The sequence below is a fragment of the Phyllobates terribilis genome, unplaced genomic scaffold (assembly GCF_046119375.1).
Source record: "Phyllobates terribilis strain yellow unplaced genomic scaffold, ASM4611937v1 Scaffold_9__5_contigs__length_417890890, whole genome shotgun sequence".
NCBI classification, from domain to species: Eukaryota; Metazoa; Chordata; class Amphibia; order Anura; family Dendrobatidae; genus Phyllobates; species Phyllobates terribilis.
The window spans coordinates 273,522,875-273,545,371 of record NW_027362769.1 but is presented as its reverse complement, the minus strand read 5'-3'; positions in this window follow the sequence as shown (position 1 = coordinate 273,545,371).

Below are 22,497 nucleotides of genomic sequence, written 5' to 3'. Positions count from 1 at the left end.
ATTAGGGAATAATATGTGTGAGGGTACCCCAGGAGAGTTCCAAATGTGTGTGGGTAGAATATACATCCCACGTGGGTAAAATTGAAAAAAGTTGAAAAAATTTTTTTTTGGACTTAGTCATTTTTCCGGCGTTTATCAGACTTTAAGATAAGGGAAATGTCAGTGAGCGTTCCGATTTCAGTTCCAGAGCGATTCGCCCAATGAGTCCTTGATATTTAGTCGTTTTCAGCCAATATTTAGGATTTTTGAAAATTTCACTTTTTTGTGAAAATATCCACTAAATGAGGGAATAATATGTGTGAGGGTACCCCAGGAGAGTTCCAAATGTGTGTGGGTAGAATATACATCCCACGGGGGTAAAACTGAAAAAAGGTGAAAAAATTTTTTTGGTACTTAGTCATTTTTCCGGCGTTTATCATACTTTCAGATAGGGCAAATGACAGTGAGTGATCCGATTTCAGTACCAGAGCAATTCGCCCAATGAGTCCTTGATATTTAGTCGTTTTCAGCCAATATTTTGGATTTTTGAAAATTTCACTTTTTTGTGAAAATATCCACTAAATGAGGGAATAATATGTGTGAGGGTACCCCAGGAGAGTTCCAAATGTGTGTGGGTAGAATATACATCCCACGGGGGTAAAATTGAAAAAAGTTGAAAACATTTTTTTTTAGACTTATTCATTTTTCCGGCGTTTATCAGACTTTCAGATAAGGGAAATGTCAGTGAGCGTTCCGATTTCAGTTCCAGAGCGATTCGCCCAATGAGTCCTTGATATTTAGTCGTTTTCAGCCAAATTTCTGGATTTTTGAAAAAGGCACTTTTTTGTGAAAATATCCACTAAATGAGGGAATAATATGTGTGAGGGTACCCCAGGAGATTTACAAATGTGTGTGGGTAGAATATACATCCCACGGGGGTAAAATTGAAAAAAGTTGAAAACATTTTTTTTTGGACTTAGTCATTTTTCCGGCGTTTATCATACTTTCAGATAGGGCAAATGACAGTGAGCGTTCCGATTTCAGTACCAGAGCGATTCGCCCAATGAGTCCTTGATATATAGACGTTTTCAGCCAATATTTTGGATTTTTGAATATTTCACTTTTTTGTGAAAATATCCACTAAATGAGGGAATAATATGTGTGAGGGTACCCCAGGAGAGTTCCAAATGTGTGTGGGTAGAATATACATCCCACGGGGGTAAAACTGAAAAAAGTTGAAAAATTTTTTTTGGTACTTAGTCATTTTTCCGGCGTTTATCATACTTTCAGATAGGGCAAATTACAGTGAGCGTTCCGATTTCAGTACCAGAGCATTTCGCCCAATGAGTCCTTGATATTTAGTCGTTTTCAGCCAATATTTTGGATTTTTGAAAATTTCACTTTTTTGTGAAAATATCCACTAAATGAGGGAATGATATGTGTGAGGGTACCCCAGGAGAGTTCCAAATGTGTGTGGGTAGAATATACATCCCACGGTCGTAAAATTGAAAAAAGTTGAAAACATTTTTTTTTGGACTTAGTCATTTTTCCGGCGTTTATCAGACTTTCAGATAAGGGAAATGTCAGTGAGGGTTCCGATTTCAGTTTCAGAGCGATTCGCCCAATAAGTCCTTGATATTTAGTCGTTTTCAGCCAAATTTCTGGATTTTTGAAAATGTCACTTTTTTGTGAAAATATCCAGTAAATGAGGGAATAATATGTGTGAGGGTACCCCAGGAGATTTACAAATGTGTGTGGGTAGAATATACATCCCACGGGGGTAAAATTGAAAAAAGTTGAAAACATTTTTTTTTTGGACTTAGTCATTTTTCCGGCGTTTATCATACTTTCAGATAGGGCAAATGACAGTGAGCGTTCCGATTTCAGTACCAGAGCGATTCGCCCAATGAGTCCTTGATATATAGTCGTTTTCAGCCAATATTTTGGATTTTTGAAAATTTCACTTTTTTGTGAAAATATCCACTAAATGAGGGAATAATATGTGTGAGGATACCCCAGGAGAGTTCCAAATGTGTGTGGGTAGAATATACATTCCACGGGGGTAAAATTGAAAAAAGTTGAAAAAACTTTTTTTTTGGACTTAGTCATTTTTCCGGCGTTTATCAGACTTTCAGATAAGGGAAATGTCAGTGAGCGTTCCGATTTCAGTTCCAGAGCGATTCGCCCAATGAGTCCTTGATATTTAGTTGTTTTCAGCCAAATTTCTGGATTTTTGAAAATGTCACTTTTTTGTGAAAATATCCACTAAATTAGGGAATAATATGCGTGAGAGTACCCCAGGAGATTTCCAAATGTGTGTGGGTAGAATATACATCCCACGGGGGTAAAATTGAAAAAAGGTGAAAAATTTTTTTTTGGATTTAGTCATTTTTCCGGCGTTTATCATACTTTCAGATAGGGCAAATGACAGTGAGCGTTCCGATTTCAGTTACAGAGCGATTCGCTCAATGAGTCCTTGATATTTAGTCGTTTTCAGCCAATATTTTGGATTTTTGAAAATTTCACTTTTTTTGTGAAAATATCCACTAAATTAGGGAATAATATGTGTGAGGGTACCCCAGGAAAGTTCCAAATGTGTGTGGGTAGAATATATATCCCAAGTGGGTAAAATTTAAAAAAGTTGAAAAAATTTTTTTTTGGACTGTCATTTTTCCGCCATTTATCAGACTTTCAGATAGGGGAAATGTCAGTGAGCGCTCCGATTTCAGTTCCAGAGCGATTTGCCCAATGAGTCCTTGATATTTAGTCGTTTTCAGCCAATATTTTGGATTTTTGAAAATTTCACTTTTTTGTGAAAATATCCACTAAATGAGGGATTAATATGTGTGAGGGTACCCCAGGAGAGTTCCAAATGTGTGTGGGTAGAATATACATCCCACGGGGGTAAAATTGAAAAAAGGTGAAAAATTTTTTGGGGGATTTAGTCATTTTTCCGGCGTTTATCATACTTTCAGATAGGGCAAATGACAGTGAGCGTTCCGATTTCAGTACCAGAGCGATTCGCCCAATGAGTCCTTGATATTTAGTCGTTTTCAGCCAATATTTTGGATTTTTGAAAATTTCACTTGTTTGTGAAAATATCCACCAAATGACGGAATAATATGTGTGAGGGTACCCCAGGAGAGTTCCAAATGTGTGTGGGTAGAATATACATCCCACGGGGGTAAAATTGAAAAAAGTTGAAAAAATTTATTTTGGATTTAGTCATTTTTCCGGCGTTTATCATACTTTCAGATAGGGCAAATGACAGTGAGCGTTCCGCTTTCAGTACCAGAGCGATTCGCCCAATGAGTCCTTGATATTTAGTCGTTTTCTGCCAATATTTTGGATTTTTGAAAATTTCACTTGTTTGTGAAAATATCCACTAAATGAGGGAATAATATGTGTGAGGGTACCCCAGGAGAGTTCCAAATGTGTGTGGGTAGAATATACATCCCACGGGGGTAAAATTGAAAAAAGGTGAAAAATTTTTTTGGGGATTTAGTCATTTTTCCAGCGTTTATCATACTTTCAGATAGGGCAAATGACAGTGAGCGTTCCGATTTCAGTACCAGAGCGATTCGCCCAATGAGTCCTTGATATTTAGTCGTTTTTAGCCAATATTTTGGATTTTTGAAAATTTCACTTTTTTGTGAAAATATCCACCAAATGATGGATTAATATGTGTGAGGGTACCCCAGGAGAGTTCCAAATGTGTGTGTGTAGAATATACATCCCACGGGGGTAAAATTGAAAAAAGTTGAAAACATTTTTTTTTGGACTTAGTCATTTTTCCGGCGTTTATCAGACTTTCAGATAAGGGAAATGTCAGTGAGCGTTCCGATTTCAGTTCCAGAGCGATTCTCCCAATGAGTCCTTGATATTTAGTCATTTTCAGCCAATTTTCTGGATTTTTGAAAATTTCACTTTTTTTGTGAAAATATCCACTAAATTAGGGAATAATATGTGTGAGGGTACCCCAGGAAAGTTCCAAATGTGTGTGGGTAGAATATGTATCCCAAGTGGGTAAAATTGAAAAAAGTTGAAAAAATTTTTTTTTGGACTTAGTCATTTTTCCGCCAATTATCAGACTTTCAGATAGGGGAAATGTCAGTGAGCATTCCGATTTCAGTTCCAGAGCGATTTGCCCAATGAGTCCTTGATATTTAGTCATTTTCAGCCAATATTTTGGATTTTTGAAAATTTCACTTTTTTGTGAAAATATCCACTAAATGAGGGATTAATATGTGTGAGGGTACCCCAGGAGAGTTCCAAATGTGTGTGGGTAGACTATACATCCCACGGGGGTAAAATTGAAAAAAGTTTAAAAAATTTTTTTTGGGACTTAGTCGTTTTTCCGGCGTTTATCAGACTTTCAGATAGGGGAAATGTCAGTGAGCATTCCGATTTCAGTTCCAGAGCGATTCGCCCAATGAGTCCTTGATATTTAGTCGTTTTCAGCCAATATTTTGGATTTTTGAAAATTTCACTTTTTTGTGAAAATATCCACTAAATGAGGGAATAATATGTGTGAGGGTACCCCAGGAGAGTTCCAAATGTGTGTGGGTAGAATATACATCCCACGGGGGTAAAATTGAAAAAAGGTGAAAAATTTTTTTGGGGATTTAGTCATTTTTCCGGCGTTTATCATACTTTCAGATAGGGCAAATGACAGTGAGCGTTCCGATTTCAGTACCAGAGCGATTCGCCCAATGAGTCCTTGATATTTAGTCGTTTTCAGCCAAAATTTTGGATTTTTGAAAATTTCACTTGTTTGTGAAAATATCCACCAAATGACGGAATAATATGTGTGAGGGTACCCCAGGAGAGTTCCAAATGTGTGTGTGTAGAATATACATCCCACGGGGGTAAAATTGAAAAAAGTTGAAAACATTTTTTTTTGGACTTAGTCATTTTTCCGGCGTTTATCAGACTTTCAGATAAGGGAAATGTCAGTGAGCGTTCCGATTTCAGTTCCAGAGCGATTCTCCCAATGAGTCCTTGATATTTAGTCATTTTCAGCTAATTTTCTGGATTTTTGAAAATTTCACTTTTTTTTGAAAATATCCACTAAATTAGGGAATAATATGTGTGAGGGTACCCCAGGAAAGTTCCAAATGTGTGTGGGTAGAATATGTATCCCAAGTGGGTAAAATTGAAAAAAGTTGAAAAAATTTTTTTTTGGACTTAGTCATTTTTCCGCCATTTATCAGACTTTCAGATAGGGGAAATGTCAGTGAGCATTCCGATTTCAGTTCCAGAGCGATTTGCCCAATGAGTCCTTGATATTTAGTCGTTTTCAGCCAATATTTTGGATTTTTGAAAATTTCACTTTTTTGTGAAAATATCCACTAAATGAGGGAATAATATGTGTGAGGGTACCCCAGGAGAGTTCCAAATGTGTGTGGGTAGACTATACATCCCACGGGGGTAAAATTGAAAAAAGTTGAAAAAATTTTTTTTGGATTTAGTCATTTTTCCGGCGTTTATCATACTTTCAGATAGGGCAAATGACAGTGAGCGTTCCGCTTTCAGTACCAGAGCGATTCGCCCAATGAGTCCTTCATATTTAGTCGTTTTCAGCCAATATTTTGGATTTTTGAAAATTTCACTTTTTTGTGAAAATATCCACTAAATGAGGGAATAATATGTGTGAGGGTACCCCAGGAGAGTTCCAATTGTGTGTGGGTAGAATATACATCCCACGGGGATAAAATTGAAAAAAGGTGAAAATTTTTTTTGGGGATTTAGTCATTTTTCCGGCGTTTATCATACTTTCAGATAGGGCAAATGACAGTGAGCATTCCGATTTCAGTACCAGAGCGATTCGCCCAATGAGTCCTTGATATTTAGTCGTTTTCAGCCAATATTTTGGATTTTTGAAAATTTCACTTTTTTGTGAAAATATCCACCAAATGAGGGAATAATATGTGTGAGGGTACCCCAGGAGAGTTCCAAATGTGTGTGGGTAGAATATACATCCCACGGGGGTAAAATTGAAAAAAGTTGAAAACATTTTTTTTTGGACTTAGTCATTTTTCCGGCGTTTATCAGACTTTCAGATAATGGAAATGTCAGTGAGCGTTCCGATTTCAGTTCCAGAGCGATTCTCCCAATGAGTCCTTGATATTTAGTCATTTTCAGCCAATATTTTGGATTTTTGAAAATTGCACTTTTTTTGTGAAAATATCCACTAAATGAGGGAATAATATGTGTGAGGGTACCCCAGGAGAGTTCCAAATGTGTGTGGGTAGACTACATCCCACGGGGGTAAAATTGAAAAAAGTTTAAAAAATTTTTTTTGGGATTTAGTCGTTTTTCCGGCGTTTATCAGACTTTCAGATAGGGGAAATGTCAGTGAGCATTCCGATTTCAGTTCCAGAGCGATTCGCCCAATGAGTCCTTGATATTTAGTCGTTTTCAGCCAATATTTTGGATTTTTGAAAATTTCACTTTTTTGTGAAAATATCCACTAAATGAGGGAATAATATGTGTGAGGGTACCCCAGGAGAGTTCCAAATGTGTGTGGGTAGAATATACATCCCACGGGGGTAAAACTGAAAAAAGGTGAAAAAAATTTTTTGGTACTTAGTCATTTTTCCGGCATTTATCATACTTTCAGATAGGGCAAATGACAGTGAGCGTTCCGATTTCAGTACCAGAGTGATTCGCCCAATGAGTCCTTGATATTTAGTCGTTTTCAGCCAATATTTTGGATTTTTGAAAATTTCACTTTTTTGTGAAAATATCCACTAAATGAGGGAATAATATGTGTGAGGGTACCCCAGGAGAGTTCCAAATGTGTGTGGGTAGACTATACATCCCACGGGGGTAAAATTGAAAAAAGTTGAAAAAATTTTTTTTGGATTTAGTCATTTTTCCGGCGATTATCATACTTTCAGATAGGGCAAATGACAGTGAGCGTTCCGCTTTCAGTACCAGAGCGATTCGCCCAATGAGTCCTTCATATTTAGTCGTTTTCAGCCAATATTTTGGATTTTTGAAAATTTCACTTTTTTGTGAAAATATCCACTAAATGAGGGAATAATATGTGTGAGGGTACCCCAGGAGAGTTCCAATTGTGTGTGGGTAGAATATACATCCCACGGGGATAAAATTGAAAAAAGGTGAAAATTTTTTTTGGGGATTTAGTCATTTTTCCGGCGTTTATCATACTTTCAGATAGGGCAAATGACAGTGAGCATTCCGATTTCAGTACCAGAGCGATTCGCCCAATGAGTCCTTGATATTTAGTCGTTTTCAGCCAATATTTTGGATTTTTGAAAATTTCACTTTTTTGTGAAAATATCCACCAAATGAGGGAATAATATGTGTGAGGGTACCCCAGGAGAGTTCCAAATGTGTGTGGGTAGAATATACATCCCACGGGGGTAAAATTGAAAAAAGTTGAAAACATTTTTTTTTGGACTTAGTCATTTTTCCGGCGTTTATCAGACTTTCAGATAATGGAAATGTCAGTGAGCGTTCCGATTTCAGTTCCAGAGCGATTCTCCCAATGAGTCCTTGATATTTAGTCATTTTCAGCCAATATTTTGGATTTTTGAAAATTGCACTTTTTTTGTGAAAATATCCACTAAATGAGGGAATAATATGTGTGAGGGTACCCCAGGAGAGTTCCAAATGTGTGTGGGTAGACTACATCCCACGGGGGTAAAATTGAAAAAAGTTTAAAAAATTTTTTTTGGGACTTAGTCGTTTTTCCGGCGTTTATCAGACTTTCAGATAGGGGAAATGTCAGTGAGCATTCCGATTTCAGTTCCAGAGCGATTCGCCCAATGAGTCCTTGATATTTAGTCGTTTTCAGCCAATATTTTGGATTTTTGAAAATTTCACTTTTTTGTGAAAATATCCACTAAATGAGGGAATAATATGTGTGAGGGTACCCCAGGAGAGTTCCAAATGTGTGTGGGTAGAATATACATCCCACGGGGGTAAAACTGAAAAAAGGTGAAAAAATTTTTTTGGTACTTAGTCATTTTTCCGGCATTTATCATACTTTCAGATAGGGCAAATGACAGTGAGCGTTCCGATTTCAGTACCAGAGTGATTCGCCCAATGAGTCCTTGATATTTAGTCGTTTTCAGCCAATATTTTGGATTTTTGAAAATTTCACTTTTTTGTGAAAATATCCACTAAATGAGGGAATAATATGTGTGAGGGTACCCCAGGAGAGTTCCAAATGTGTGTGGGTAGAATATACATCCCACGGTGGTAAAATTGAAAAAAGTTGAAAACATTTTTTTTTGGACATAGTCATTTTTCCGGCGTTTATCAGACTTTCAGATAAGGGAAATGTCAGTGAGCGTTCCGATTTCAGTTGCAGAGCGATTCTCCCAATGAGTCCTTGATATTTAGTCATTTTCAGCCAATTTTCTGGATTTTTGAAAATTTCACTTTTTTTGTGAAAATATCCACTAAATTAGGGAATAATATGTGTGAGGGTACCCCAGGAAAGTTCCAAATGTGTGTGGGTAGAATATATATCCCAAGTGGGTAAAATTGAAAAAAGTTGAAAAAATTTTTTTTTGGACTTAGTCATTTTTCCACCGTTTATCAGACTTTCAGATAGGGGAAATGTCAGTGAGCGTTCCGATTTCAGTTCCAGAGCGATTCGCCCAATGAGTAGTGTTGAGCATTCCGATACTGTAATATCGGGTATCGGCCGATATTCGCGGTATCGGAATTCCGATACTTAATTCCGATACTTTTACAATATCGGATACCAGAATCGGAAGTTCCCATAATGCCTGCGCTCTGCAGTGTCTGTGAAGTATGACAAGTTGGATGGCAGCGCGATCCAGCCTGTCATCAGAATGCCATCCCAGCGGGGGAGAATTCTCCTGATTGTTTAAAAGCCGGCGGGCGGTATAAAGCCGCCGGCTTTTAAACAATCACACAGCCCCATACTGCTTCCCCGCAGCCTCCCACCCCGATCCTCCGCTCCCCTCGCCACCTCCCATCCCGATCGTAAGTTAGGACCGGGCGGGGAGCGCAGCTCCAAGGAGCGGGGAGTGAAGGACCCGGGCGGGGAAGCCGGCAGTGAAAAGACTTCACCGCCGGCTTTCCCGTTCTGTGCTGCGCTTTCCCGCCGGTTATTTCAAATGAACAGCTGAGGTATCAGGTGATGCCGATCAGCTGTTCATTTGAAGTCGCCGCGTTGCCCTCAGAGGGTTCATGTGAGTTCATGCTTGACTGCATGAACTCACATGAACTTTCCCACGGTCGCACAGGTCAGCCTCACCTCCCAGACCCGTCATGATTAGTGTGTGTGCGGGGTGTCTGTGTGCGGGGTGTGTGCGCGATGTTTGTGCGGGTGTGCGCGGTGTCTGTGCGATGTGTGCGGGTGTGTGCGGTGTCTGTGCGATGTGTGCGGGTGTGCGCGGTGTCTGCGCGATGTCTGCGGGTGTGTGCGGTGTGTGTGCGTGCAGGCAGACATAGGCCGATGTGACACTACTACTCCCATCGGCCTATGTCTGTCCCCCGTCCACTCCTGCCAGCAGGATCAGCTCGATGGGAGCAGTAGTTCCCATCAGCCTGATCCTGCTATTTAAATTGCCCTACTGTGTCCCCAATAAATGTTAAATACATGTCATTGGTGGCCAGTGGTTACCTAAAAGAAATTAGTTCATACATTACCTGTCCCCGCCGATCGCCACCTAAAATAAAGTAAAAAATAAAAAACTACACCTATACTCACCAAGACACCTAATTCCCCGAAGCCATCGATCTACTGTAATAAAATATAAAATAATAAACCACAACCTTATCCTTACCCCTCTGTAGCAGTCCACGAGTGTCCCACGAAGATCTCCAGTTCAGAGCAGCCACATAGAATGTGACCGCTCTGAACCGCTGCCGGCGCTGAAGCGCTGAGTGCAGGAGAATTTTCCCACGCTGTCAGTGATGTGCATGAGGTGAGCTGAGTTCATTGGACATGACCTCCGCTCATCTGGATGCCGTCACAGCCAGACACTGAGGAGTGGAAGTATGCCTGCGCTTCTCAGTGTATGCGGGATGACAGGCTGGATGGCAGCGTTCTGCTGCGGTCCAGCCTGTCATCTCGATGTAGCAGAGCTGGAGCCGTCGTGGGAGCCATGGAAAGGTAAGGATGAGGTTGCTTTATTATTTTTCTTTTATTGCAGGAGATCGTTGGCTTCAGCTGGAATGGGCGTGATGGTAAGTATGGTTTAATTTAGAACAATAAAGAATTGTGTGTTTATTTCAATTAAAGGACTTTTTTCTGGGTGTTTGTGTTTTTTTTAAATACTTTACTAGAAATTCATGGTGGTCATGTCTAATATTGGCGTGACCCCATGAATTTCGGGCTTAGGGCCAGCTGATAATGCCAAGCTGGCCTTAACCCCTTTATTACCCAGTAAGCCACCGCACCAGGGCCCTGGATGAGTTGGGTACAGCGCCAGAAGATGGCGCTTCTATGAACGCGCCATTTTCCGGGGCGGCTGCGGACTGCAATTTGCAGCGGGTGGGGCCCAGAAAGCTTGGGCCTCCCTGCGCTGCAGATTCCAGCCCCCAGCTGCCTAGTTGTACCTGGCTGGACACAAAAATAGGGCGAAGCTCCACGTTTTTTTTTTTAAATTCATGAAATTCATGGAATAATTAAGAAAAAAAGGGCTTCCCTATATTGTTGTGTCCGGATAGGTACAAATAGGCAGCTGGTGGTTGGGGGCAGCCCGTTCCTGCCTGCTGTACCTGACTGGACACAAATATAGGGCGAAGCCCCACATCAATTTTTTTTAATTATTTCATGAATTTCCTGAAATGATTTAAAAAAAATTGACGTGGGGCTTCGCACTATATTTGTGTCCAGCCAGGTACAGCAGGCAGGAACGGGCTGCCCCCAACCACCAGCTGCCTATTTGTACCTGGTTGGACACAACAATATAGGGAAGCCCTTTTTTTCTTAATTATTTCATGAATTTCATGAAATAATTAAAAAAAAAAAATACGTGAAGCTTCTCCCTATTTTTGTGTCCAGCCAGGTACAACTAGGCAGCTGGGGGATGGAATCTGCAGCGCAGGGAGGCCCAAGCTTTCTGCCCCCCCCCCCGCTGAAAATTGCAGTCCGCAGCCACCCCGGAAAATGGCGCGTTCATAGAAGCTGGATGCTGTATCTGGCTGGCATACAAAAATATGGCGAAGCCCACGTCAAAAGTTTTGGGAAAAAGTAATTAAAAAATAAATAATAATTTAGGGACTGCATGTTTATTAACTCCTCAAATGTCATTTAGTGTTAAAATAAAGGATTTATTTAAAAAAAAATTGACGTGGGGCTTCGCCCTATATTTGTGTCCAGCCAGGTACAGCAGGCAGGAACAGGCTGCCCCCAACCACCAGCTGCCTATTTGTACCTGGCCGGACACAACAATATAGGGAAGCCCTTTTTTAAAAAAATAATTTTATGAAATAATTTAAAAAAAATTGACGTGGGGCTTCGCACTATATTTGTGTCCAGCCAGGTACAGCAGGCAGGAATGGGCTGCCCCCAACCACCAGCTGCCTATTTGTACCTGGTTGGACACAACAATATAGGGAAGCCCTTTTTTTCTTAATTATTCCATGAATTTCATGAAATAATTTTAAAAAAAAATGCGTGGGGCTTCGCCCTATTTTTGTGCCCAGCCAGATACAACTAGGCAGCTGGGGGCTGGAATCCGCAGCGCAGGGAGACCCAAGCTTTCTGGGCCACCCCCGCTGCAAATTGCAGTCCGCAGCCGCCCCAGAAAATGGCGCGTTCATAGAAGCGCCATCTTCTGGCGCTGTACCCAACTCATCCAGGGCCCTGGTGCGGTGGCTCACTGGGTAATAAAGGGGTTAAGGCCAGCTTGGCATTATCAGCTGGCCCTAAGCCCGAAATTCATGGGGTCACGCCAATATTAGACATGACCACCATGAATTTCTAGTAAAGTATTTAAAAAAACACAACACCCAGAAAAAAGTCCTTTAATTGAAATAAACACACAATTCTTTATTGTTCTAAATTAAACCATACTTACCATCACGCCCATTCCAGCTGAAGCCAACGATCTCCTGCAATAAAAGTAAAATAATAAAGCAACATCATCCTTACCTTTCCATGGCTCCCACGACAGCTTCAGCTCTGCTACATCGAGATGACAGGCTGGACCGCAGCAGAACGCTGCCATCCATCCTGTCATCCCGCAGACACTGAGAAGCGCAGGCATACTTCCACTCCTCAGTGTCTGGCTGTGACGGCATCCAGATGAGCCGAGGTCATGTCCAATGAACTCAGCTCACCTCATGTACGTCACTGACAGCGTGGGAAAATTCTCCTGAACTCAGCACTTCAGCGTGAGAATTTTCCCACGCTGTCAGTGACGTGCATGAGGTGAGCTGAGTTCATTGGACATGACCTCACCTCATGTATGTCACTGACAGCGTGGGAGAATTCTCACGCTGAAGCGCTGAGTGCAGGAGAATTTTCCCACGCTGTCAGTGACGTGCATGAGGTGAGCTGAGTTCATTGGACATGAACTCGGCTCATCTGGTTGACGTCACAGAGAGACACTGAGGAGCGCAAGCATGCCTGCGCTTCTCAGTGTCTGCGGGATGACAGGCTGGATGGCAGCTTTCTGCTGCGGTCCAGCCTGTCATCTCGATGTAGCAGAGCTGAAGCTGTCGTGGGAACCATGGAAAGGTAAGGATGAGGTTGCTTTATTATTTTACTTTTATTGCAGGAGATCGTTGGCTTCAGCTGGAATGGGCGTGATGGTAAGTATGGTTTAATTTAGAACAATAAAGAATTGTGTGTTTATTTCAATTAAAGGACTTTATTCTGGGTGTTTGTGTTTTCTTTTAACTTTGACTATGGGGTTAGTAATGGGGGTGTCTTATAGACGCCTCTCCATTACTAACCTGGGCTTGATGTCAGCTGGCATTATAAGCTGACATCAACCCCAACCCTATTACCCCCTGCCACCGCACCAGGGCAGCGTGGAAGAGCGAGGCTAAGTGCCAGAATTGGCGCATCCTATGGATGCGCCATTTCTGGGGCGGCTGACGGCTGGTGTTTCTAGCCTGGGAGGGGGCCAATATTCATGGCACCCTTCCTGGGCTATTAATATCAGCCCCCAGCTGTCTGCCTAGCCTTTGCTAGCTATTAAATTAGGGGGGACCCCACGTTATTTTTTTGGGGGGGTTCCCCCATTTTAATAGCTAGTAAAGGCTAGGTATTCAGCTGGGGGCTGATATTAGTAGCCTGGGAAGCTCGGTGGGTATTACCCCCTTCCCAGGCTTCAAACATTTGCCCCAGCTGTCTGCTTAACCTCCGCTAGAGCCTAAAATTAAGGGGAACCCCACGCCAATTTTTTTTTAAATAAATCCTTTATTTTAACACTAAATGACAAGTACAGTAATCAACACTGTCACTGTACTTCATATATATGTGACTGACATGTTTCTATCTATCTAATCTATGTGTGATTCTCTATTCTTTCTATTCTAAATTGTCGGGTACAGATGCTGAATTGCCGGCCGGCTTTCTTAAAGAGACGGTGCATGAAAACACTATTATTTTTTTAAATAAATCCTTTACACTAAATGACAAGTACAGTAAGCAACACTGTCACTGTACTTCTTATATATGTGGCTGACATGTTTCTATCTATCTAATCTATGTGTGAAGCTCTATTCTGTCTGTTATAAATTGTCGGGTACCGCTGCTGAATTGCCGGCCGGCTTTTTTAAAGAGACGGTGCACGAAAACACTAATATTTTTTTTAATAAATCCTTTACACTAAATGACAAGTACAGTAAGCAACACTGTCACTGTACTTCATATATATGTGACTGACATGTTTCTATCTATCTAATCTATGTGTGAAGCTCTATTTTTTCTGTTGTAAATTGTCGGGTACCGGTGTATGCCGCTGATGAATTGCCGGCGTTTCATGTCATTCTACATTATTCTTAGTTGTTTTACTTCATGTAGAATTAACCTACAAGGAAAGAAATGGTTTATTTTCATTCCGATATTTGTGTCCCATTGACTTGCATTGGTTTCCGGTATCGGAATCGGCGATATCCGATACTTTTTGGGTATCGGCCCGAACCAATCCGATACGATATTTCCTGATATCGGAAGGTATCGCTCAACACTACCAATGAGTCCTTGATATTTAGTCGTTTTCAGCCAATATTTTGGATTTTTGAAAATTTCACTTTTTTGTGAAAATATCCACTAAATGAGGGAATAATATGTGTGAGGGTACCCCAGGAGAGTTCCAAATGTGTGTGGGTAGAATATACATCCCACGGGGGTAAAATTGAAAAAAGTTGAAAACATTTTTTTTTGGACTTAGTCATTTTTCCGGCGTTTATCATACTTTCAGATAGGGCAAATGACAGTGAGCGTTCCACTTTCAGTACCAGAGCGATTCGCCCAATGAGTCCTTGATATTTAGTCATTTTCAGCCAATATTTTGGATTTTTGAAAATTTCACTTTTTTGTGAAAATATCCACTAAATGAGGGAATAATATGTGTGAGGGTACCCCAGGAGAGTTTCAAATGTGTTTGGGTAGAATATACATCCCACGGGGGTAAAATTGAAAAAAGTTGAAAAATTTTTTTTGGGATTTAGTCATTTTTTCGGCGTTTATCATACTTTCAGATAGGGCAAATGACAGTGAGCGTTCCGCTTTCAGTACCAGAGCGATTCGCCCAATGAGTCCTTGATATTTAGTCGTTTTCAGCCAATATTTTGGATTTTTGAAAATTTCACTTTTTTGTGAAAATATCCACTAAATGAGGGAATAATATGTGTGAGGGTACCCCAGGACAGTTCCAAATGTGTGTGAGTAGAATATACATCCCACGGGGGTAAAATTGAAAAAAGTTGAAAAAAATTTTTTTTGGGACTTAGTCATTTTTCCGCCGTTTATCAGACTTTCAGATAGGGGAAATGTCAGTGAGCGTTCCGATTTCAGTTCCAGAGCGATTCGCCCAATGACTCCTTGATATTTAGTCGTTTTCAGCCAATATTTTGGGTTTTTGAAAATTTCACTTTTTTGTGAAAATATCCACTAAATGAGGGAATAATATGTGTGAGGGTACCCCAGGAGAGTTCCAAATGTGTGTGGGTAGAATATACATCCCACGGGGGTAAAATTGAAAAAAGTTGAAAACATTTTTTTGGATTTAGTCATTTTTCCGGCGTTTATCATACTTTCAGATAGGGCAAATGACAGTGAGCGTTCCGATTTCAGTACCAGAGCGATTCGCCCAATGAGTCCTTGATATTTAGTCGTTTTCAGCCAATATTTTGGATTTTTGAAAATTTCACTTTTTTGTGAAAATATCCTCTAAATGAGGGAATAATATGTGTGAGGGTACCCCAGGAGAGTTCCAAATGTGTGTGGGTAGAATATACATCCCACGGGGTAAAATTGAAAAAAGTTGAAAAACATTTTTTTTTGGACTTAGTCATTTTTCCGGTGTTTATCAGACTTTCAGATAGGGGAAATGTCAGTGAGTGTTACGATTTCAGTTCCAGAGCGATTCGCCCAATGAGTCCTTGATATTTAGTCGTTTTCAGCCAATATTTTGAATTTTTGAAAATTTCACTTTTTTGTGAAAATATCCACTAAATGAGGGAATAATATGTGTGAGGGTACCCCAGGAGAATTCCAAATGTGTGTTGGTAGAATATACATCCCACGGTGGTAAAATTGAAAAAAGTTGAAACATTTTTTTTTGGACTTAGTCATTTTTCCGGCGTTTATCAGACTTTCAGATAAGGGAAATGTCAGTGAGCGTTCCGATTTCAGTTCCAGAGCGATTCTCCCAATGAGTCCAAGATATTTAGTCATTTTCAGCCAATTTTCTGGATTTTTGAAAATTTTACTTTTTTTGTGAAAATATCCACTAAATTAGGGAATAATATGTGTGAGGGTACCCCAGGAGAGTTCCAAATGTGTGTGGTTAGAATATACATCCCATGGGGGTAAAATTGAAAAAAGTTGAAAATTTTTTTTGGGGATTTAGTCATTTTTCCGGCGTTTATCATACTTTCAGATAGGGCAAATTATAGTGAGCATTCCGCTTTCAGTACCAGAGCGATTCGCCCAATGAGTCCTTGATATTTAGTCGTTTTCAGCCAATATTTTGAATTTTTGAAAATTTCACTTTTTTGTGAAAATATCCACTAAATGAGGGAATAATATGTGTGAGGGTATCCCAGGAGAGTTCCAAATGTGTGTGGGTAGAATATACATCCCATGGGGGTAAAATTGAAAAAAGTTTAAATTTTTTTTTGGGGATTTAGTCATTTTTCCGGCGTTTATCATACTTTCAGATAGGGCAAATTATAGTGAGCATTCCGCTTTCAGTACCAGAGCGATTCGCCCAATGAGTCCTTGATATTTAGTCGTTTTCAGCCAATATTTTGGATTTTTGAAAATTTCACTTTTTTGTGAAAATATCCACTAAATGAGGGAATAATATGTGTGACGGTACCCCAGGAGAGTTCCAAATGTGTGTGGGTAGAATATACATCCCACGGGGGTAAAATTGAAAAAAGTTGAAAACATTTTTTTTTGGACTTAGTCATTTTTCCGGCGTTTATCAGACTTTCAGATAGTGGAAATGTCAGTGAGTGTTCCGATTTCACTTCCAGAGCGATTCGCCCAATGAGTCTTTGATATTTAGTCGTTTTCAGCCAATATTTTGAATTTTTGAAAATTTCACTTTTTTGTGAAAATATCCACTAAATGAGGGTATAATATGTGTGAGGGTACCCCAGGAGACTTCCAAATGTGTGTGGGTAGAATATACATCCCACGGGGGTAAAATTGAAAAAAGTTGAAAACATTTTTTTTTGGACTTAGTCATTTTTCCGGCGTTTATCAGACTTTCAGATAAGGGAAATGTCAGTGAGCGTTCCGATTTCAGTTCCAGAGCGATTCTCCCAATGAGTCCTTGATATTTAGTCATTTTCAGCCAATTTTCTGGATTTTTGAAAATTTCACTTTTTTTGTGAAAATATCCACTAAATTAGGGAATAATATGTGTCAGGGTACCCCAGGAGAGTTCCAAATGTGTGTGGGTAGAATATATATCCCACGTGGGTAAAATTGAAAAAAGGTGAAAAAATTTTTTTTGGGACTTAGTCATTTTTCCGGCGTTTATCATACTTTCAGATAGGGCAAATGACATTGAGCATTCCGATTTCAGTACCAGAGCGATTCGCCCAATGAGTCCTTGATATTTAGTCGTTTTCAGCCAATATTTTTTATTTTTGAAAATTTCACTTTTTTGTGAAAATATCCACTAAATGAGGGAATAATATGTGTGAGGGTACCCCAGGAGAGTTCCAAATGTGTGTGGGTAGAATATACATCCCACGGGGGTAAAATTGAAAAAAGTTGAAAACATTTTTTTTGGATTTAGTCATTTTTCCGGCGTTTATCACACTTTCAGATAGGGGAAATGTCAGTGAGTGTTCCGATTTCAGTTCCAGAGCGATTCACCCAATGAGTCCTTGATATTTAGTCGTTTTCAGCCAATATTTTGAATTTTTGAAAATTTCACTTTTTTGTGAAAATATCCACTAAATGAGGGAATAATATGTGTGAGGGTACCCCAGGAGACTTCCAAATGTGTGTTGGTAGAATATACATCCCACGGTGGTAAAATTGAAAAAAGTTGAAACATTTTTTTTTGGACTTAGTCATTTTTCCGGCGTTTATCAGACTTTCAGATAAGGGAAATGTCAGTGAGCGTTCCGATTTCAGTTCCAGAGCGATTCTCCCAATGAGTCCAAGATATTTAGTCATTTTCAGCCAATTTTCTGGATTTTTGAAAATTTTACTTTTTTTGTGAAAATATCCACTAAATTAGGGAATAATATGTGTGAGGGTACCCCAGGAGAGTTCCAAATGTGTGTGGGTAGAATATATATCACACGTGGGTAAAATTGAAAAAAGGTGAAAAAATTTTTTTGGGGACTTAGTCATTTTTCCGGCGTTTATAATACTTTCAGATAGGGCAAATGACAGTGAGCGTTCCGATTTCAGTACCAGAGCGATTCGCGCAATGAGTCCTTGATATTTATTCGTTTTCAGCCAATATTTTGGATTTTTGAAAATTTCACTTTTTTGTGAAAATATCCACTAAATGAGGGAATAATATGTGTGAGGGTACCCCAGGAGAGTTCCAAATGTGTGTGGGTAGAATATACATCCCACGGGGGTAAAATTGAAAAAAGTTGAAAACATTTTTTTTTGGACTTAGTCATTTTTCCAGCGTTTATCAGACTTTCAGATAAGGGAAATGTCAGTGAGCGTTCCGATTTCAGTTCCAGAGCGATTCGCCCAATGAGTCCTTGATATTTAGTCGTTTTCAGCCAATATTTTGGATTTTTGAAAATTTCACTTTTTTGTGAAAATATCCACTAAATGAGGAAATAATATGTGTGAGGGTACCCCAGGAGAGTTCCAAATGTGTGTGGGTGGAATATATATCCCTCGGGGGTAAAATTGAAAAAAGTAGAAAAAATTTTTTTTTTGGACTTAGTCATTTTTCCGGCGTTTATCAGACTTTCAGATACGGGAAATGTCAGTGAGTATTTCGATTTCAGTTCCAGAGCGATTCTCCCAATGAGTCCTTGATATTTAGTCGTTTTCAGTCAATTTTCTAGATTTTTGAAAATGTCACTTTTTTTGTGAAAATATCCACTAAATTAGGGAATAATATGTGTGAGGGTACCCCAGGAGAGTTCCAAATGTGTGGGTAGAATATACATCCCACGGGGGTAAAATTGAAAAAAGTTGAAAACATTTTTTTTTGGACTTAGTCATTTTTCCGGCGTTCATCATACTTTCAGATAGGTCAAATGACAGTGAGCGTTCAGATTTCAGTACCAGAGCGATTCGCCCAATGAGTCCTTGATATTTAGTCGTTTTCAGCCAATATTTTGGATTTTTGAAAATTTCACTTTTTTGTGAAAATATCCACTAAATGAGGGAATAATATGTGTGAGGGTACCCCAGGAGAGTTCCAAATGTGTGTGGGTAGAATATACATCCCACAGGGGTAAAATTGAAAAAAGTTGAAAACATTTTTTTTGGGACTTAGTCATTTTTCCGGCGTTTATCAGACTTTCAGATGAGGGAAATGTCAGTGAGCGTTCCAATTTCAGTTCCAGAGCGATTCTCCCAATGAGTCCTAGATATTTAGTCATTTTCAGCCAATTTTCTGGATTTTTGAAAATTTCACTTTTTTTGTGAAAATATCCACTAAATTAGGGAATAATATGTGTGAGGGTACCCCAGGAGAGTTCCAAATGTGTGTGGGTAGAATATATATCCCACGTGGGTAAAATTGAAAAAAGGTGAAAAAATTTTTTTTGGGACTTAGTCATTTTTCCGGCGTTTATCAGACTTTCAGATAGGGGAAATGTCAGTGAGCGTTCCGATTTCAGTTCCAGAGCGATTCTCCCAATGAGTCCTTGATATATAGTCGTTTTAAGCCAATTTTCTGGATTTTTGAAAATTTCACTTTTTTTGTGAAAATATCCACTAAATGAGGGAATAATATGTGTGAGTGTACCCCAGGAGAGTTCCAAAGTGTGTGGGTAGAATATATATCCCACGTGGGTAAAATTGAAAAAAGTTGAAAAAATTTTCTTTTGGACTTAGTCATTTTTCCGCCGTTTATCAGACTTTCAGATAGGGGAAATGTCAGTGAGCGTTTCGATTTCAATTCCAGAGCGATTCACCCTTGATATTTAGTCCTTGATATTTAGTCGTTTTCAGCCAATATTTTGGATTTTTGAAAATTTCACTTTTTTGTGAAAATATCCACTAAATGAGGGAATAATATGTGTGAGGGTACCCCAGGAGAGTTTCAAATGTGTGTGGGTAGAATATACATCCCACGGGGGTAAAACTGAAAAAAGGTGAAAAATTTTTTTTTGGTACTTAGTCATTTTTCTGGCGTTTATCATACTTTCAATTAGGGCAAATGACAGTGAGCGTTCCGATTTCAGTACCAGAGCCATTCGCCCAATGAGTCCTTGATATTTATTCGTTTTCAGCCAATATTTTGGATTTTTGAAAATTTCACTTTTTTGTGAAAATATCCACTAAATGAGGGAATAATATGTGTGAGGGTACCCCAGGAGAGTTCCAAATGTGTGTGGGTAGAATATACATCCCACAGGGGTAAAATTGAAAAAAGTTGAAAACATTTTTTTTTGGACTTAGTCATTTTTCCGGCGTTTATCAGACTTTCAGATGAGGGAAATGTCAGTGAGCGTTCCAATTTCAGTTCCAGAGCGATTCTCCCAATGAGTCCTAGATATTTAGTCATTTTCAGCCAATTTTCTGGATTTTTGAAAATTTCACTTTTTTTGTGAAAATATCCACTAAATGAGGGAATAATATGTGTGAGGGTACCCCAGGAGAGTTCCAAAGTGTGTGGGTAGAATATATATCCCACGTGGGTAAAATTGAAAAAAGTTGAAAAATTTTTTTTTTGGACTTAGTCATTTTTCCGCCGTTTATCAGACTTTCAGATAGGGGAAATGTCAGTGAGCGTTCCGATTTCAGTTCCAGAACGATTCACCCTTGATATTTAGTCCTTGATATTTAGTCGTTTTCAGCCAATATTTTGGATTTTTGAAAATTTCACTTTTTTTGTGAAAATATCCACTAAATGAGGGAATAATATGTGTGAGGGTACCCCAGGAGAGTTCCAAAGTGTGTGGGTAGAATATATATCCCACGTGGGTAAAATTGAAAAAAGTTGAAAACATTTTTTTTTGGACTTAGTCATTTTTCCGGCGTTTATCAGACTTTCAGATAAGGGAAATGTCAGTGAGCGTTCCGATTTCAGTTCCAGAGCGATTCTCCCAATGAGTCCTTGATATTTAGTCATTTTCAGCCAATTTTCTGGATTTTTGAAAATTTCACTTATTTTGTGAAAATATCCACTAAATTAGGGAATAATATGTGTGAGGGTACCCCAGGAGAGTTCCAAATGTGTGTGGGTAGAATATATATCACACGTGGGTAAAATTGAAAAAAGTTGAAAAAAATTTTTTTTTGGACTTAGTTATTTTTCCGCCGTTTATCAGACTTTCAGATAGGGGAAATGTCAGTGAGCGTTCCGATTTCAGTTCCAGAGCGATTCGCCCAATGAGTCCTTGATATTTAGTCTATTTCAGCCAATTTTCTGGATTTTTGAAAATTTCACTTATTTTGTGAAAATATCCACTAAATTAGGGAATAATATGTGTGAGGGTACCCCAGGAGAGTTCCAAATGTGTGTGGGTAGAATATATATCACACGTGGGTAAAATTGAAAAAAGTTGAAAAAAATTTTTTTTGGGACTTAGTCATTTTTCCGGCGTTTATCATACTTTCAGATAGTGCTAATGACAGTGAGCGTTCCGATTTCAGTACCAGAGCGATTCGCCCAATGAGTCCTTGATATTTAGTCGTTTTCAGCCAATATTTTGGATTTTTGAAAATTTCACTTTTTTGTGAAAATATCCACTAAATGAGGGAATAATATGTGTGAGGGTACCCCAGGAGAGTTCCAAAGTGTGTGGGTAGAATATATATCCCACGTGGGTGAAATTGAAAAAAGTTGAAAAAATTTTTTTTTGGACTTAGTCATTTTTCCGCCGTTTATCAGACTTTCAGATAGGGGAAATGTCAGTGAGCGTTCCGATTTCAGTTCCAGAGCGATTCGCCCTTGATATTTAGTCCTTGATATTTAGTCGTTTTCAGCCAATATTTTGGATTTTTGAAAATTTCACTTTTTTGTGAAAATATCCACTAAATGAGGGAATAATATGTGTGACGGTACCCCAGGAGAGTTCCAAATGTGTGTGGGTAGAATATACATCCCACGGGGGTAAAATTGAAAAAAGTTGAAAAAAATTTTTTTTGGACTTAGTCATTTTTCCGGCGTTTATCAGACTTTCAGATAAGGGAAATGTCAGTGAGCGTTCCAATTTCAGTACCAGAGCGATTCGCCCAATGAGTCCTTGATATTTAGTCGTTTTCAGCCAATATTTTGGATTTTTGAAAATTTCACTTTTTTGTGAAAATATCCACTAAATGAGGGAATAATATGTGTGAGGGTACCCCAGGAGAGTTCCAAATGTGTTTGGGTAGAATATACATCCCATGGGGGTAAAATTGAAAAAAGGTGAAAAAAATTTTTTTTTGGACTTAGTCGTTTTTCCGGCGTTTATCAGACTTTCAGATAGGGGAAATGTCAGTGAGCATTCCGATTTCAGTTCCAGAGCGATTCGCCCAATGAGTCCTTGATATTTAGTCGTTTTCAGCCAATATTTTGGATTTTTGAAAATTTCAGTTTTTTGTGAAAATATCCACTAAATGAGGGAATAATATGTGTGAGGGTACCCCAGGAGAGTTCCAAATGTGTGTGGGTAGAATATACATTCCACGGGGATAAAATAGAAAAAAGTTGAAAAAAATTTTTTTTT